Source organism: Balaenoptera musculus, chromosome 21 (genome assembly GCF_009873245.2).
Source record: "Balaenoptera musculus isolate JJ_BM4_2016_0621 chromosome 21, mBalMus1.pri.v3, whole genome shotgun sequence".
Classification (NCBI taxonomy): domain Eukaryota; kingdom Metazoa; phylum Chordata; class Mammalia; order Artiodactyla; family Balaenopteridae; genus Balaenoptera; species Balaenoptera musculus.
In genome coordinates, this window is record NC_045805.1 from 11,767,264 (window position 1) to 11,785,218 (window position 17,955).

The window sequence follows — 17,955 nt, forward strand, 5'->3', positions numbered from 1 at the left end:
TGGGGCTTGGGCTGGAAGAGGCAGGTAAGACCCTACTGCTTTTGATGATAATCCTTCTGTACTGCTTGCCCATACTTTAAGTATATGCAAGTGTTACTTTAAGACATACGGAAAGATATATATTAAAATTAAATAGTTTTTAAATTTTTATTATATAACAAACCTGAGAAGCAAGAATAAGGAGACAGAGTTGAGCTTTTCCTCCTAAAGGAAATTCTTCACTATTGTTTCAAAGCTTATACAGAAAGGAAAACCGTAGCCCTGAGTTTTTATTTGAAGGAAATACTAAGAAGGCTTCCAATACAGGCAACACCTGGTTAGATCATCCTGCCTTCTCTCCTCTCCCAGCACCCACCAGCCTCGGGCCAGAGCCACCCATTCACCCTGAACCAGCTTCGAAGCCTCGGGCACTCATAGCTCCGACCTCTGGGTCCCTCATCTTTAGAGCAGATTGATGACAGAGAAACGGCCTGCGTTTTGCTTTTCTTGCGGGGTCCTGTCTGGTTGTGGTATCAGGGTGATGCTGCTGGCCTCAGAAGATGAGTTTGGAAGTGTTCCCACTACCTGCATTTTTTGGAAGGTTTTAAGAAGACCTGGTTTAGTTTTTCTTTGAATATATGGAAGAATTCAGCCATGAAGCGATCTGCTCCTGGGCTTTCCTTTGCTGGTAGGTTTTTGATTCTTGATTCAATCTCCTTATTGTTAATGGTCTCATCAGGCTATTTCTTCTTGATTCAGTCCTGATAGATTGTATGTTTCTAAGAATTTATCCATTTTTTCTAGGTCATCCAATTTTTTGGCACAGAATTGTTTTAAAAAATCCCTAACAGTCCTCTTATGTCTAGGCATCTGTCGTACCGTCTTCCCTTTTCATTTCTGCTTTTACCTACTTGAGTCTCCCCTCTTTTACCTGCTGGTCTAGCTAAGGGCTTGGTCAAGAGCAGAACCACCGTTTCGGCGGCACCGCGGACTCAGTCCCCACGGCACCTACCCCACTGGCTCAGGAGAGGACCAAGAACCCACAATGTCTCTACACTGAGGTCTGAAAATAATGATCACAGTATAAGTAACCTGGATAGAATCTTGATGAATAATTAAACCTAAAGAACTACAGAGGAAGAGAAATTGATGTTTAAACTGAATAACCAGAATTATCTATTCCAACTCCATCCACTGAGAGAGTGTGAAACCAGAGCCAGGTGAGGCTGTGCTCACAGAATCTCGGCTGATTAAGGGAAAGGGCAACGCTACAAGGAGTGAGGGGCTAGTACGTATATCAGCCGTCAGCAGACACGTGCCAGTAAATAAGCTCTACGTGGAAAGCGCGAGTGAACGTAACCATCGTGCAGAAGAGGTGACTGATTTCAGAGCTTGGAAGACACCCAGCCGTCTTCAGTACAGAGCCTCCAACCCCTCCACCCCCACCACGCCACACCCCCGAGCCGAGAGCCGGCCGGTGGAAGCACGTGGACGCGCCAGCCGAGAGCAGCAGGCCTGTGCTGAGATATGGCTGAGGATGCACCCGGGAAAGAGCAGAACCCGCACAGCCCTGCAGGAGCCAGACCCGCCCTGAGGTCGGCCAGGAACGCTAAGCCAGCCCCGCCACCCTCTCCACTCGCTGTCTCCCTGATGGGCGCGAGGAAGTCAGGCTCATCCCACACCCAGCCTCACACACCCCGCAAGGCCATCAAGATCAGAACCTTGAGAGAATCCTGCAAGCACGTTTTTCAAAAGTTCCAAGTTAAACCTATGAACTTCAGATGCGTCAGAGGACACACTGTTTTGTTATTTCTAATTTAACATAAATCCTCACAGATAGCTTTTTTTATCAATAAAAATAAAAGATGTTCTAATCAAAAAAATCATAGAGAATGTTAGATTTAAAAGAAGCCAGGTGCCGAGGAGCGGGGCAGCCGTCGGTGGGGAGCCTGGCCGAAGGAAGGGCCCGTGTGTCGGTCCTGGCCCCCTGCCACCCTGGCCTGCTACCCTCCAGGCCTCAGTAACCTCAATGTCACTTTGATCTTCACAGCCCCATGTGAGGTGAGAAACTATCTTCATCCCCACTTCACTGATAAGTTACTGAAGCCCAGAGAGGCTAATGTCACGCTCAAGTGCACTCAGCCAGCTCTGGTCCTCACTCCCCGCCACCGCTCCAGGTGGTCACCGCTCCATGGTGACAACAGCAGAGCTGTAGGGCGCAGCCTCGAGGAAGCCTGGCGCGCTGGTCCTGCTGGCCTAAAGCACAAAGAACAGATCCAGCCTCTGACCACACAGTGAACTTGACGCAGAGCCCCGGGGAGCTGCACACAGCTTCCCACCAGCCTCAGCACCGTCTAGATTCTGTGAAAAACATGAATCCAAAACGAGGAAATCAAAGACACACAGTCTTAACTCAAAGACATCGGATCTGAGATGCAGCAGTGCATGACTGTAAACGCCCCCGGCCGGGGGGCCACTCCACCTGGTGAGTCAGCGTCGAGCAGCAGGGGTGCTGAAGGAGGTGGGTCCAAGCTAGTCATGGGCATCTTTCTTAGGAATCTTAGGAATCTGCCAGAATATCCCATCAGCCAGTAAAACACGGTGAGACAACTTTCAGAACAACATGCCTAAGACCCAGTGTGAAGTAAATCTCATGTAACTGCACCATTGCCAATACATAACGGAAACTATTTTTTTAAAGAAAGCTCCTAGTGGGGTGCTTCCTAGTATATTTTTGTAAATCCAGCCAATCATTAGGTGATAACTGATTTGCTGGATTCAGGTATCTTATATAAGATGCCTTCTGAATGTTATGAGATGAAGAACTAACTACTAAAGGAAACCAAAAAGTAAAGGAATGGTCAGAGTTGAGGGAAGGAAGCATTTATAGGCATCAGTTCCAAGAAGAAAGGGGTTTCAGAGTTAGACTAGAAAGAAGAACGGACACAGGCCAAGAAAGAAAAATAACACAAGAAACAGGCTGATAACGAATTCTCCAGGTGGGTGGTATGGCATGTGCAAAGGACCGGTGGCAGGCGACAGTAAGACAACAACAGGGAATTTGAGCAGCACTTTGGGGCAAACGTTCCATAAAGGCTCACAATGGAGATCCTCAGAAAGGGGACATTTTGCAGAAAGCCTTGAGAGCCAGAAAGGAGAAATCTGGATTTGACAAAAGGCAACAGAAAACAGCATGCAAAGAAGTGACATGATAAAAATGGCTTTAGAAAGATTATCCCAGCAGCTGTGTGTAGGATGGTTTCAAGCTGAGAGAGACTGGAGGCGGGTGGGGGGGGGGAGTTCTGTAAGAACGTTCTCCTAATTCAAGTGCAGTGTGGCGAGGGTGCGGCCAGGCACAGCGCCCAGGGAACAGGAACAAGGAATTCTGGGCCCGTCCTCAGTTTCCCCATCTGTGAAATGTGAGGCTTCACCAGAGGACATGTCAACTGGAGCAGTTTTTGGTGCAACAAGTTTTCCGTTCTCCATGATCCAAGATGTCTGGGTGGGCTGGATGTGACTATGGATTCAGGGAGAAGGGAAAAAGTAAATTCCAACCTGCACGTCTAAACAGCAAGGTCTGGTTTGGCAAGTTAAAGTTCATGCATCTTTTTATTGTCTTAAAATTCTCTTAAATACATGAAACTGCATCCGTTCTAACTGAAAACAGATCAGAGACCTCTCCCAAGCAGGAGGTTAATGGTCTCCAACCTCAGGGGCTGGAACTGCACCTCCGCTGGCTCAGGCCAGAAGCCTTGGTTAATCCTTGACGCCCCCTACACCCCTTTCCTCGGGCCTGGAAGACTCCCAACTCTGCTCCTGACTCCTGTTTATTCTTCCCAGAACCAGAAATGCCGCTTCTGCCCCCAGGCTCCAGGCTGCTGGCCACGGGTCAGAGGACCAGTATCTGGGCACAGCTGTCCTCAAAGCTGAATTAGAATCATGAGCATGAAAACACTTCTAGTATATGATTGTTGTATATTTATTTAATATTTATCTCCCTCCACAGACTCTTATCCAGCATTGTCCTTCTCGTTTATTTACTAAAATATACATAATGGCGAGCACAGTTTTGGCACCTTGGGAGTTTACAAGAAAACACATCGAATGAATGAATTATTCATCAGTAATAAACACTAAATTAATGTCCTCTTTTGTATCCACCAGATATGCACCCTAAAGTTATTTTCCAAAGGATATATGATCAGCAAGTTACCCAGATGATTACGAATTGCTGGGGTGACTTACCAGACGGTTAAAAACATGTATCCTGGAGGGGACGGTGGGCACCCCTTCAATCCCCTCTGCTCTGAGCACTAATGATTCCTCCGAGGGGATGGAGGAGGCTAATTGCACCCTTTCTAACCAGTTTCACTCCCTGCCCCAAAAGGCGTGGGCGCTCAGGACGGATGGGATGTGGGGAAGCCGCGCCCCTCCCCGGGTCTTCGTAGCTCTCGGGTCACCACCCTACTGACCGTGCGGGTCCCTGGCTTTTCAACCGGGGCTCTGTCCCTTCCTTCAAGGTCCAGCGAGGCCTGTCGGCGCAAAGTCCAAGGAGCGCCGCTCAGTGGAATCGGGAAGATGAGCTGCAGCTGGATACGACGCAATGATGCGATCGCAGACGCCCCGCGGGTCGCCGTGAGCGCAGAGGGGCTGGAAGCATGGGGGCGTCTCCCCCAGCGGCTGCTGTGCTGGCTCAGAAACACTGAGAGACGCCCCTCGTGCCCTCTCAAGACCACCCCTCGCGTCCCCCAAGGACCACCCCTCGTGTCCCCGCAGGACCGCCTCTCACGCCCCCCCAGCACCACTCCTCCCGCAGGAGTAACCGAAGCCAGCTCCCCCCTCCCACTCGGGAGCGGAGCCTCCCCCACGCGGAGGACGTGGCTGAGCAGGCAGGGTCCGCATCCTTCAAACAGCACGTGGAGGACGCGTAGTGCTGCTTCCGTGAATCTCGGGGTCTCGAACGCCTACCTCCTCGCAGTTACACAGACCGGCCGTCACCCCTCACTTGCGGTAGACCCTAAAACACACCCTGCGTTCTCTACACAAAATTTTTTTAAAGACGTCAAGCAAAATAATGATCATTTATCTCGTTTTATTATCTTGGATCATGAGAGGACACACAAGCCTGTTTAAGAAGCAGATAAAGCTCCACCTGGTGCGCTGGTAAACTCTTTACACCTACAACATTGGAGCGGAGGAATAAAGGACTCAGAGAAGCTTCCGAGCTGGTGAACGGCTCGCCCTCCGGTTACGTCCTCTCTCTTCACTCTCTTTCTGGGTTCATTTACTGCCCGGGCACCTCCCACCTCCCCCGGCAGCCTCCCCGGGGACTTCTGACTCCCTGAGAATCTGTCCGTGATTTCCAAACACCTTTAGCGACACCTGGTATCTTAACAGAAACTCTAGACTCTTCTGTCCTAGAAGGAGATGTTGTCCAGGCCTACTTAGGATTAAGCAGCCTTCATTCTTCCTAGGGATCAAATGCCCCCGATTCTTGACAGACAAAGCTGAATTATAAAACAAATCGTGGCTACCTTAGCGCAGAAGTAACACTAAAGAAAAATGACAGGATTACAAACTTGCCCGATGTCTCTCTTCCTCCGAAGGTGCATGTGTAAAGTTCAGGTTCTGGAGGCGAAGCAGGGATCCCGCCAGAGTAGCCACTGTCCTCGCTTCCCCAAGAATGACAAGGTCTGAGGCTACGCGGCCCCTCATGGCCTAAACCTCACGCCTGTGCCCCTCACTGCAAAGGCTTCCCAACTTTTCAGGCCTCTGTTCCCATGTTTGCAAGAGAGAGATGATAATACGTGACCCAAATAAGTCAAAAGACTCTCTTCTCTGTACTCTGTGTGTTCTTTCAAGGTAGGGTTTAGGAGCAAACACTGGGTTCACCCGAGCTCCATGCCACAAAAATCAAGGGATGACCCTATCCTGGGCTAAGAGAATGCTACTTCTTAAGAAAAAAATAATAATACTAAGCTTGAAAAAATAAGACGAAGCAGAAGTTTAACACTTACTGTAAGAATGAAGAAAGGGAATGGAATCCCAGAAAAAGCCTTATGTTTTTTAACATTATGATTCATCTCATTTAAAGTCTTCAGAAGAGCCAAGAATAAGGACCAGTAGGAAGAAGAAAGGAGAGGAAAGTGACCCTCCTCATGCATCATCAGGGCCGTGTCAGAAGCAACACACCACCTCGGGCAATTATGCCCCAATGGAAGAGGCCGGCCAGCGCACAAGGAACGAGGACCTTCTCAGTGACAGGCTGTCATGAGAGCGCATGGCTGGTGACACCTGTTTGCTGATGGGACAGGAAGCAGAAACTTTCACCTTCCCAAAGCCCCAAACAGCACAGGCCTGGAGACAGATATTTTGGAATAGAGCTATTTTCGATCTGGACATTTTTCAGACACTAAATTTAGCCAGCTTCAATTCTTTTTAAAAATGCTATCCCATTAAACCTTTGAAACAGGAAATCTACATTTATTATAAAGTTGGAACACAAGGTTCTCTGGTCAGCAAGCCCAGGAGGGACCGGGCGCCCAGCAACAAAATGCCACCGCAGGCGCATTTGGGAAGATTGAAGGATGCGAACCAACAGAGGCCTTGAAAATCCAACACTGAAAATGTGTGGTATTTTTAAAATAATAACCCATTTGATAAGTTTTTAAAAAAGTGATGTTTTAATTTGCCATCTTGTTACCATTCACTAGTGGTTCTCATTCTCAAATGCTTACGGACCCCTTCACCAATTTCTTGGTTTTTTTCCCCATCCACTTTTATGCACACTTGAAAAACCTTTGCATATAAAGGAATTAGCCTGTTTTTCAGGATGAGAAGGACCGCGCTCCAGGCTCACCATGCAGCTTTACTTGGGTGGGCAAAGAGAAGCTCCCATGAGCTCTGGTCGAATCTACAGACCCTTTCCTTTGCTGCTCTTTGTTTGGTTTCCTTTGTTGCCCTTACAAAGCCCTACCTGTGGCACAGTCGGCTGCCCTTCTCCCTGTACTTGGCGAGGTGGCAGCAAAATGAGCCTCGTATTCAACACTGGCGGGAGGCTCTGGCCACCAGCAGGTTCAAGGTTCATGGAATGTTCGTACCCACTGTATGTGGGTGTCACCATGGAAATCCCTGGAATCTACAAGCATGACCTTATTTGGAAAAGAGGTCTTTTTCAGTTGTGATGAAATTAAGAACCTTGACGTGAGGAGAAAATCCTGGATTATCTGAGTGGGCCCTGGGTCCAATGACTAGTATCCTTAGGAGAGAGATTCGAGGTGGACAGAACAGGAGACACAGATGCAGAGGAGATGGCCCGTGAAGACAGGGCAGAGATGGGAGTGATGTGACCACAAGCCAAGGGAGCCGGGTCAGGCACCAGAAGCTGGAAGAGGCAGGAAGGATCTTTTCCTGGGCCCTCTGGAGGGAACGCAGCTCTGGAATGCCTTGATTTTGGGCTTCTCTTGTTTCCTGTAGTTTTAAGCCCCTGAGTTTGTGGTAATTTGGTACAGCAGCCCTAATACACTAGATACATCCATTAACCCAGTAATTCTGTTCCTAGGAATTTACTAGAGAAAAATTACACTTTCAGAAAACATCAAAAAAGATATTAATCACAGATTAATGGCCAAAAATTTTTGCAAGCAACTTAAACATTGAGCAATAGGGGAATGGCTGAATAACACTGCATACTGGAATATTATACTTCAATTAAAATCAAACTGTCAAAGAATATTTTGAAAATTTAGGCAAGTTCTCAGAAAAGAATATAAAGTGAAAAAACAAACAAACAAACAAAAACAACCCAGGACAGTTCCCACTTTGGGTTTAAAGAATAAGAAGACACAACTGTAATTATTTCTAGGTCACAGAATTATTGGTGACTTCCAAGTCATTAATTTGTGCTTCTCTATAATTTCTAAATATTTAGCAGATTAGATGACCAGAAAAAATAGAAAAGAAAAATGTACGAAAGCAGCCCAACCAGCCCCCAATTCACCACAGCTATGACAGAACAAAATATATCACAGGAGAGAAGAGTCTCCAAAAGTGGAATAAACATAACAAAGAGAAGATCTGGTAGCCAAGGAAATGCGTTACCAAGTCTGACAGTAAAGCACTGACCTCGGGTTTTGCCTATTTTTGTTTCCCGGAAAAACACTGAATGCTTTCCAAAGCATATCCTAACCCTAGAACAGAGAAAACCTGTAAAGGATGGAACGGCAGCTCAGAGGCAGAGCCAAAGAATGGGCTGTGCGCACTGCCCACAATTAATAATCTGAGTCGTCTCTGGGGACACTGCTAGACGTCTGACACCGTGGACCTTGATTTTACCCAATGTCCCTATGTGGGTGACTCTTTTAAAAACATAAGCATGTTGTAGCATGACACGAGCTGCTATATCTCTCACCTTCCTCCCAGATTGGACTCCAGTGCTCTACTGGGGAAAGGCCAGGCAAGGGTTTCCCCTTTGGGTCACGGGATAAGACTGCATATATCTGCCTGGCCCACTGCCACCCCCAACCCAGGTGCCCCGCACACCTCAGGCTGAAACAGAGCAGCCCCGGGATGCTCCACCTCTCAGAGCAAGGCAGGGATGCCTGGGGGAGGCTTCTGCACCCCTGCCACGGGGCTCCTACCTTCCTGAAGCTTCTTCAGCCTCCCCTCGGCCGAGAGCTGGTCCAGGTCCTGCCAGTGGGGTCTGTCGGCTTAAGTTAGCAGGACTTTGTTACTGGGACTTGAGAACCCCGACACGTGAATTCCATCAGACGATGGCCGTATGGACAACTGATCAAAGGTGGACTAGTTACGGCGGGTCTAGTGGGTCATCAGAAGGTGTTTCTCTGTCCTATTCGCTTTACAACAGCTCTGCAATCCTTTACTGCATGGATGCATAAAGATTCCTTTAAGACATTATTAGATTACAGAAGTGTTATGCTGTGCCCCAGGCAATTTATAAATTCACAATAGCCATGTAATAGACACTACTGGTAGATATCCAGACAGCCATCCCCCTCCTGATTTCTAAGGGAAATCAGCTTTTCCCCAGGGATCACCCTCATCTGCATGGCCTCAGGGGTACCAGGCACAGCCTGAGGGGCGACTTAAGATGAACCTAAACCCAAACAATGATCCTATCCTTCTCTCGGTAACCGGTCAGGCATGACGGGATAGGAGGTAAAGACTTCTGGAGACGTTCTAGGGAAGGTCTCTTCACTCCATAAATGAAACAAGGGAGGCTTCGCAAAACAGTCAGCTGATCACAAACCCCTTCTCTTCCTCTTCTTTCCCACCTCCCTGGAGGTGCGTGTAGCACACGACAGAGGCCAAGGGAACAGGAGCAGAAGTGGTGCGTGTGCTCCCAGGCCACGCCCGCGTGGTCCCCCAGCTCTTCCCTCTCCTGGTTGGATGAGGATGATGGCGGCAGAGCCACCAGACAGGAAGAGCCTGGTTACAGGATGACCATTTGGGGGACCAAGAAAACCTGTCCTGACTTGACGTGACCTGGAAGTCAGCTTGTGCCACGTTACCCCACAACTGCTTCAGAGGGTCTTTGATACAGCAGCTATCGGACCCCACAGAGGGACGCGCCCTCGACATATGGGGAGCGCAGGCACGGGCCGTGCGAAGGGCCCCAGCACCAAGCCTCCCAGGCCAGCCGCTCAGGGAACGGCACGGAGGGAGCAGCAAGGCTGGGCCTCAAGAGGGGACTCAAGCCACGCGGGCGGCAGGCGGCGGGTGGTGCTGGGCGGCGCAGACTGCTCTGGGACGAGGCCTGGATCCCGAGCAAGGTGCTGATGCCACTGGGTGACACCCCCCTCCCCGTGCCCCACCCCCACCCCACCCCTCCCCCCGGCTGCTGGGTCCTTCCAGACTCCCTGCTGTGTCCCCCCCCCGCACAGCAGCTTCAGGGAAGAGACAAGGGTGCTGTGCCTGCTGTTTGGTAACCTGCTTCCTTCACCTAACAGGATACGGACACCCCTCTGTAGTATTAAACATTGAGTCTTCATCTTTTTAATGGCTGTGTATTTTTTTACGACGCTATATCATAATGAATTTATCCAATCTCCGGTTATTGCTACTTTCCAGTATTTTACTATGGAACAAAACTGGAGTGAACATCTGTTTAGCTGATTTCCTGTAAATTCATGATTATTCCCTTAGGATACGTTCCCAGAAGTGAAATTGCTGGGACTAGTTATATGCAAAAGAAGATTTTTTTTTTTTCTTAAATGGAGTGCCTGCTGTGACTTTTAATAAAATACCATTGGAGAAACAAGCAAGTGGATGAATTGAAGACTAAGAATTACTGTTTGGTTGCTTTAAAGAGCTGTATAACCCATCTCTCACAACAAAAATAAAACTTTGAACCTAACCATAGTAATAATCTAGACGATTATGTTGTAGATGCAGGAATGTTATACAACGGTCACAGTGGAAGCTTGACGGTACAACATTCGACTGTTTATGAAAACGTCTAAATTATCTATAATATGGATTCATTATTAAGTTTTTAATAGAATCAGAAAACAGATATTCAGAAATTTATTTAGAAACTGTCAAAATATTACAAAGAATGGCAGAAAATGGAAATTATTTTTAAAGAGCCAGAAGTTTCATAAAACAAGCAAATCCATTGACGTGCTTGTGAGGTGTCCTGTCTTGGTGAGACTCATGCAACTTGGAGAAGCAAGAGGTACAGCCCGCCCGTAACTGAGGAACCTTCCTCGAGGGTGCGAAGGGTCAGCTGCTTATGGATCTACTTATTCATTCGAACGTTTATTGAGTGATATGATCTAAAATGCTACGGTGGGAATTGTGAGGTTGCCAAATCCATCCGTTCCCTGTTTCTCCTGGCAGGAGCAGGAACAGGGTCTCCCCAGGGACCCCAGTGGCTGAGCAGTGGCATCCAGGGTCTGGGAACATGCAGTTCGAGGCCTGAGAGGATAAATACGAGGAAAACGTAGAAAAGAAAAACCAGTGCTGGTGAGGGAGAGTCTTCCCCACCAAGCAAGGGCAGTGGTGAGTCTGGTAAACACCACGGGGAGCAGCGTGCCCTTCACGCGCCTGTCCATTCACAGCAGCACACAGGCAGGCCCAGGGCTGAGAAGGGCAGGCTGTCCTCCTGAAGGGCAAGACAAGCCGGGGGTTCCCCTTGGGGCGTGTGAGGGTCACCCCCATCGCAAGCGCACAGGGAAGGCACTGGGCCTTCCGATGGCATCAGGAGGAGCTGCCGAAATAGCTCCTGCGCCCCCAGGGGCTGGAGCTCTGCTCCCCGCCAGGCGGGGTGGATGGCGAGGAAGCAGGGACTCCAGGGGCCTTGTCTTAGGCTGAGACACTTGATTTACATGAAAGCACAGTGGGAAATAAGATACATGTGACCTGAGAGATCTGAGTTTTCCCCGAGACACACAACTCGAACCCACATATAAATGCTAAGCTGAAGTAGACCAGGGGGAGGTCCAGAGCTCAGAGCCCGTCTCCCGAATCCACAGTTTCCCATCTGGTCACGGAGGGAATGCAGGAATACGAGGAAAAGGTCACTGCACCTCTTACGGGTTGCCTGTGTATGTTTTGCTTTCCTTCAAAGTCTACTGTAATCATGGAAAACACTTCTGTGTTTGTATAACTGATGTATATGATCTAACCCAGCCCCTCTATACAAAGTCAACCACGAGAGCATCTTTCACGATTCAGCACTCAGGAAAACCTTTTCTTCACTGAAAAGCGAGTATGCAATGTCCACCCCACAAGGGAACCAAGCGAGGGCCTGTGTCTTCCGGTTTTGTTGAGTTGGCTTCCGGGAAACTCCGACTCAAAATTGATGCCCAGAGGACTATGTTAACCCTTGTGGTTACCATATTTGTTTGCTCTGATTGCCTATTTCTACTTTATTTCGTTTCTTGGACCTTGTCCTTTTGTCAGTGAGTCAAAAAACTTTTTGGAAAGAGGTGGCAAAACAGATATATGAGAAAGTAAAAGAAGACTGGAAATAGTAAATACCTAAGTTTTATGGGAATTTGGAGAGTGGCTTGATTACGTCCAATGCAGGATGGCCCAAACTGGGCCCCAATTTCATTTCTTCATGATCAAAATAGTGGACACATGTTGGGCATTTACTATGTATGCTGTTCTAACTGCCTTACTCTCATCAATTCATTTAATCCTCCTGACAACACTACCATGTTAATATTGGATCTGTCCCTCATTTAGTGATGAAGGACAAAAACATAATGAGGGCAAATAAACTGCCAGTGCCACGCAGCCACCCAGGCTGTCTGACTCCAGAACCCTCACCCTCACTCCTAATCACTACCTACGTGGCCAGTATAAAAAGCTGCTGGTTGGCATCGTACAAAACTAGTAGGACAAATGTCCATGAGGCACAAGAGGATAATTTTATGTTGCCTGGCTTAAAATGTGTACTCCATGGGTGCTAGGAGATCATGTCAATATTTTTTTTCTTTTGTGCAGAGTATGGCACATGTTTTAAAGATAATGACCACTTAGATTTACAAAGTTACTTTTTAACAAATTTTGCTATAATTTTATGCATGGGCTGGTTGCAAGTACTTATTCCTTTTTAACAAAAATTACTTTTTTTTTTCCTGTGGATACACACAAAAAGGCATACCAGACAAAAGTGTCACCGGATGATGGATAAATGTCACCCCGCAATGAGAGCTTTAAAGAGGAAATTTTTCGGGAAACTAAAAACCTTTACATCCCATTGGGTGGTCAGCACAGAACCCACGGTAATGACAGTTTCAAGCCCTACCTGACTCTGGACCTCAGTGACGTCGTAGGACCAAGTGCGTCGGTCCACGGCCCTGCTGTCCTGGGTACTGGCTTCCCAGGATGGACAGGCCACCCCGCTCCAGGCTGCATGTGATGGACCTATATCCTTTTAGATTGACCTCCTAAAGCTCTCCATTCTTGGCTGAGAGGAAACGCCGTGCTCTTCCCGGAGGTGGGGTGGGGTCCTGACCTCCTTACGCAGCCAGGAGCCCGCCAAAGCAGCCACACCCTAGAAGTGGGCAAGGCCGGCTCTCCGAAGAGAGCAGTGTGCAGGTATCCTGCAGGGCCAGGCAGCGTAGACCACAGAAGCCGTCTGCAGTCAGCCTGGTAAGTTCAGCTCCTTGGAGACCCCCCAAGAAAGACGATGGCGCAAGAGCAAAGGTCTGGAGAAACTAACCGGGGACGCTTCCCAGGAGATGCATTCTCTCAAGAGGAACCGCAACTGAAGCTCCCTGCGGGAATGTCGGAACCTCCAGAAACGGGAGGCGCCCTCCTGGGCTGAGGGTGAGGGCCCTCAAGGGCCCTGGAGCTCCTGCCTGACGAGGCTCTTCACAGCGGGTGCGGCCAGGGCACAGGCCCCGCAGAGAAAGGGACAACTGGTCTTACACGCGGATGCCACTGCCTTGGCCCAGGAGATTAACACCGGCTCCAAACTTGCTGTTCGTCACTGGTGTTAAGCCCTGGAAGGGAAGGGTGCTGTAAAGGTAAAGGCTCTCCTAACGGCAGATGCAGGATTTAGGGGGGAATCTGCACCCCCCAACCATACCCGTTGACGCGAAAGCCCACACGCTTAGCTCCCCATAAACGGGAGTGTCTGCCATGAATAAACTGGAAGCTACCGTGCTCAGTCTTTGTGACACACATGCCCAGAAGACAACGACACCTACTTTAAAAGCTGGCGATCTGCTGGAAATATGGTTACATGATAAAAACAACTTGTATGTAAAGCTGTGGTTGATCAGAATGATTTTTAACTGCAGAGAATGCTTTGCCCGCTAACTTCCTGTTGGGTGGCCCATAATTCTTTTATAACCAACATGCTGCCAATGTTTTAAATATGACTCCCATCTGGCCAAAATGATGAATCATAGTTATTTTTATTGTATCCAGTGAATGACCATGGCATATCCATTCCAAGGGTCAATAAATAATACATTTAATTAATTTCCCTTTAAAATCTATGATCAAAGTGTATATCACTCAACTCCTTGAGTGACTGAGAAATCATGAAGTTTTTCCTCAAATATGAAAGAATTACAGCATTTCTTCAATTTCATCATATAGGCACACGATGGAAGACACTCTGTTAAAAACACAGATAACAAATCCTCTAACAAGCTTTAAAATGTTAGAATTTAGTTTCAGAATTGGTTGGATTCTGGGTATCCAAAATCTAATGTGACAAACTGTGCAAAGTGCTTTTTCACTTTTAGTATTTAATGTGAAATTTCCACCAATTTCAAAAATGAAGTAGACAAAAATAGGAGAAGCAATAGACTGCTATAGGAGGACATATTTATGTCACTGAGGAGAAATCATGCAAAGCAATCTAAATTCTATAAAAATAAGATATATTGTTATTAATTCGCCTACAACACAAGAAACCTAAGGCACAAACACATTGGTGAATAAGTACATGTTTACTTCTATCTCCAGCCACTTTGGATAGTTATACTGTAAGTGGAAGGAAAGGGAATAAATGATTACCAGCATGGAAAATCGAATAGGATAGAATATGTATTTCAGAAAACATCTTTGTGGTGAGAAAACTTAAATTCCTTCAACACTTTGGATTATTTACGTAGAATTCATTTTGCTCTTTAACCTAAAATGTAATCTGCAGATATGACATGATAGATCGCTAGGGTAAGTCATCCAATGCTTATCGATTTCTTAACCAAGAACAGAGGAAATTAAGGACAGGAGGGCACGAGGGGGAAGGAGGGGCTCGCAGACACAGAGCAGGCCTCCCTTGACGGGGGATCACAGAGGAGAAACCCCCCCCCCCCATTGATGGAACTCCTGACCTGGGACGGGACTCGAAAGTGCTGGTGGGAAGGGGCTGCGTGCTTCCGGACAGGACTATTTCTTCTAACTGTTTTCATTCACTGGGTCCACACCTCTCCCAGCCCAGATGTGCCTGAGCAGAGAGTGTTCCCCACAGCCTGCTGGCCCTGCTTCCAGATGTGGGGTATAAAATATTCTAATTTGTTCCCTTCCAAGCAATGAGAAAGTCACACCCTCTAAAAGGAAGTGGTACACACACTCTACAATTACTATCAGAGCTAAATCTGTGAGTCACCCAGCCACCTGCACAAGACAATTTGGCTACTGGAAAATCCTGATTAATGACTTTTTTTTTTAAACACCAGAGAAACAGCTTGACCTGCCAAAAATCACCATTTTTTTCATCATTTCACCATTTTTTGCCTTGGTTACCTATTACCTTTTGCGGAGAATATAAAGGAAGTAAAATGAAAATGGTGTTGTAACGCACATTAACCTCAAATCCAAATGTTGTTCCTTCCAAGGTGTCGGGGGAGGGGAGACGGCTCTGTGGTGTCAGCTTTGAGACAGAGAAAGAGTCCTTTTGGATGAGGCTGTGGGCTCTCTCAGGCCATGCTGAGATGCCAGGGGGGTTTCTAATAACTAATACAATCGATTCTCATCTGCAAGCAAGAGTCTTCCTTAAGTCATAGATTACCAGGCCCGCGAGTTCCAATCAGACACACTGTCCAAGAGGACACACGAGCTGGTTACCGTGAGCAAAGCCCCAAGACCCCCGGCGCTGAGGCCCCTCGGGAAAGTCCTAGGCTGAAGTCCTCCTCAGATGGCAGAAAAAGCAGGTGCGCTTTACATTTCCGGCTCCAAAACCACCCACAGCCCGTGCTGGCAGAATTAATCACAGGAAGGACTCGATGCCGATCGCTTTATTTTTGATCGATCCGAGCCAGCCGCGCCGGCAAGTCCCGAATTCCGAATCCGGAGCCCGGCCGAGTCGCCATTCACCGGGGAAGCGACACCCAGGCGGCCGGACCACGTTCCGGCGAAGCGCGGGCGCCGGAAAAGCGGCTCCCGACTTTCCGACGCAGGTCGCCCCCCGGAGCTGGTTCTCGCCGCTCTCCGCCGGCGAACCCGCGGGCCCCCACCCCACCCCCGACTCTTCACCCAGCCCCCGCCGGGTCCCGTCCACTCTGCTCCGCGTCTCTCGGCGCCACACGCGGGAGCCGGGGGCCGGGCGCCGGGCACCCAGCTGGCCCGCCAGGCGGCCCCCGTGCCTGCCGCTCCCGCCCCTCGCCGCCCAGGCTGTAATAATGACAGCCTCCTTATTTCTCCTGCTACCGTTAGCGAGCGAGCCCAGAACGGCAACAGCCGCTGCCGGGGGAGGCTTGGTTACAGAATCCTGCGCCGGGTAGCGGCTCGCTTAGCAACCGCCCCGAAAAAGCCCCCGCGCTCCGCTCCCACTCGGAGAGCCGGAGGCCGCCCTCCCGACGCGCTCCTCCAGCCCCCCGGGCGCCGCGCCCCGGCGCCAGTGACCCCTCCCGCCGCCCGGCCGCGCGCCCCCCGCGCCCCCCGCGGGGAGCCCGGGCTCCCGGCGCCTTCCACGCGTTCCCAGGGGCGGTCGGCGTCCCCGCCTGCGCCGGGCGGGGGGAGGGGGCGCAGTTTGCTGCCTGCCGCCCCCATCCCCTCGCGGTGCCCAGCCGGAGCCCGGCACGCAGCCCCTCGCCGGCCGGTGCTTCCTCCCGGGTCCCCGCGGGTCCCCCAGCTTGCCGGGCCGAGCGGAGAATGTCACCCCTCCGCGACGCCCCGCTCTGCGCCCGCTCCCGCACGCCCTGCAGCTCAGGGTGAGGGGACCCAGTGCACAGGCTGCCCCGGGGTCCCCACCCCTCACCCAGCCGCCCTCGCGGGGCCCCAGCGGTCCGTCCCGCCGGGCAGCCTTCTCCCCCGCAACCCCCGACGGTTCTCGCGCCCCTAGCCCCGTCCCCGCGCGGCTCCGGTCCCGGTGGCTCGCACCTTCCTCAGCGCAGACATCCTCGGGTGCTCCAGTTCAGCAGGTGCGGGGCGACATGGGCCGTCCGCCCGTCAGTTCGCCAGCCCGCGCGTCCCCTCCACTGCCGCCGCTCCAACCCGCTAGAGCCCAGCGCACGGTCGGTCCTCACGGCCGGCGCCTGCGCACTGGGCGCCCGGGGAGGCACCGGCGCACGGGGGGGGCGGCCGGCGCGCGGCAGCATCTGGAAAGGGGCCGGGCCCGCGCCTGGGGGAGCGCCAGGCCTCTGCGCCGCGACCCCGGCCCGCGCTTGCGGCCCGGCCGCCTGGCGCGCCTCGCGCGCACGGCCCGGGGAGCGCGCGCACCGCCCGCCCCGCCAACTGTTGCGCGGGGAGCGACGGGTCACGCGGGGATGGCGGGGGACAGGAGGCGCCCGAGTGGCTCCCGGGGGCAGCGGCCTCACCGCTGCACGCGGAGCAGGTGCTCACGGCGCTGGAAAGTAAGCCCGCGCGTCCGACACGCACCCCGACACCTGGCACAGCGCGGCCCGCTCGGGAGCGGGAGGAGTGACACGCGGGCGCATCGTGCGAGGGATTCGTGGACGAGGTAAAGTCTTCCCCATACCCGGGATGCTCACGCGGCACAGAGGACGCGGAGAGATGTGTATCCTACATGTTGGCAAGGGTATCGATGGGCTGCCCCTCCTGCTACCTAAACCGAGCCTCCACCTTTCCATGCGCGGTCCTCCCCGTAGAGAAACATGCCGCCGTGTCTTCGCAGGGAAGAAGGGTCACCACGGCGTCCCCAGGCCCAGGAACAGCGTCTCTCTGTCGGTAAACCTGGGGCGATGGGGTCTGGACGCCTTCGCGCGTCCGCTCCCAGAGCGCAAAGACCACAGCAGCCGGGGGATAAGGAAGGAGAATCGGTTCAGTAGAAATTCTGTTCACGACCTGCAGCGAACTGGAACAATTTAGCGACTTTGGCCATGTTTTGATAGACTGGGATTAAATTCATGGGAATGCCCTTCCAGGGTGGGACTGCCAGGGGGAGGGAAAGTTACCATGGCCTAGCGTGAAGCCGCCGCACCGGTAACCAGAGACCAACTGGCTTCGTTCCCGCTTATCCCTGTGTTTTACCTGACCTTGGGCCAGTCCCAGAGCCCCGGTTTTTAATACATCTGCAAAACGGAG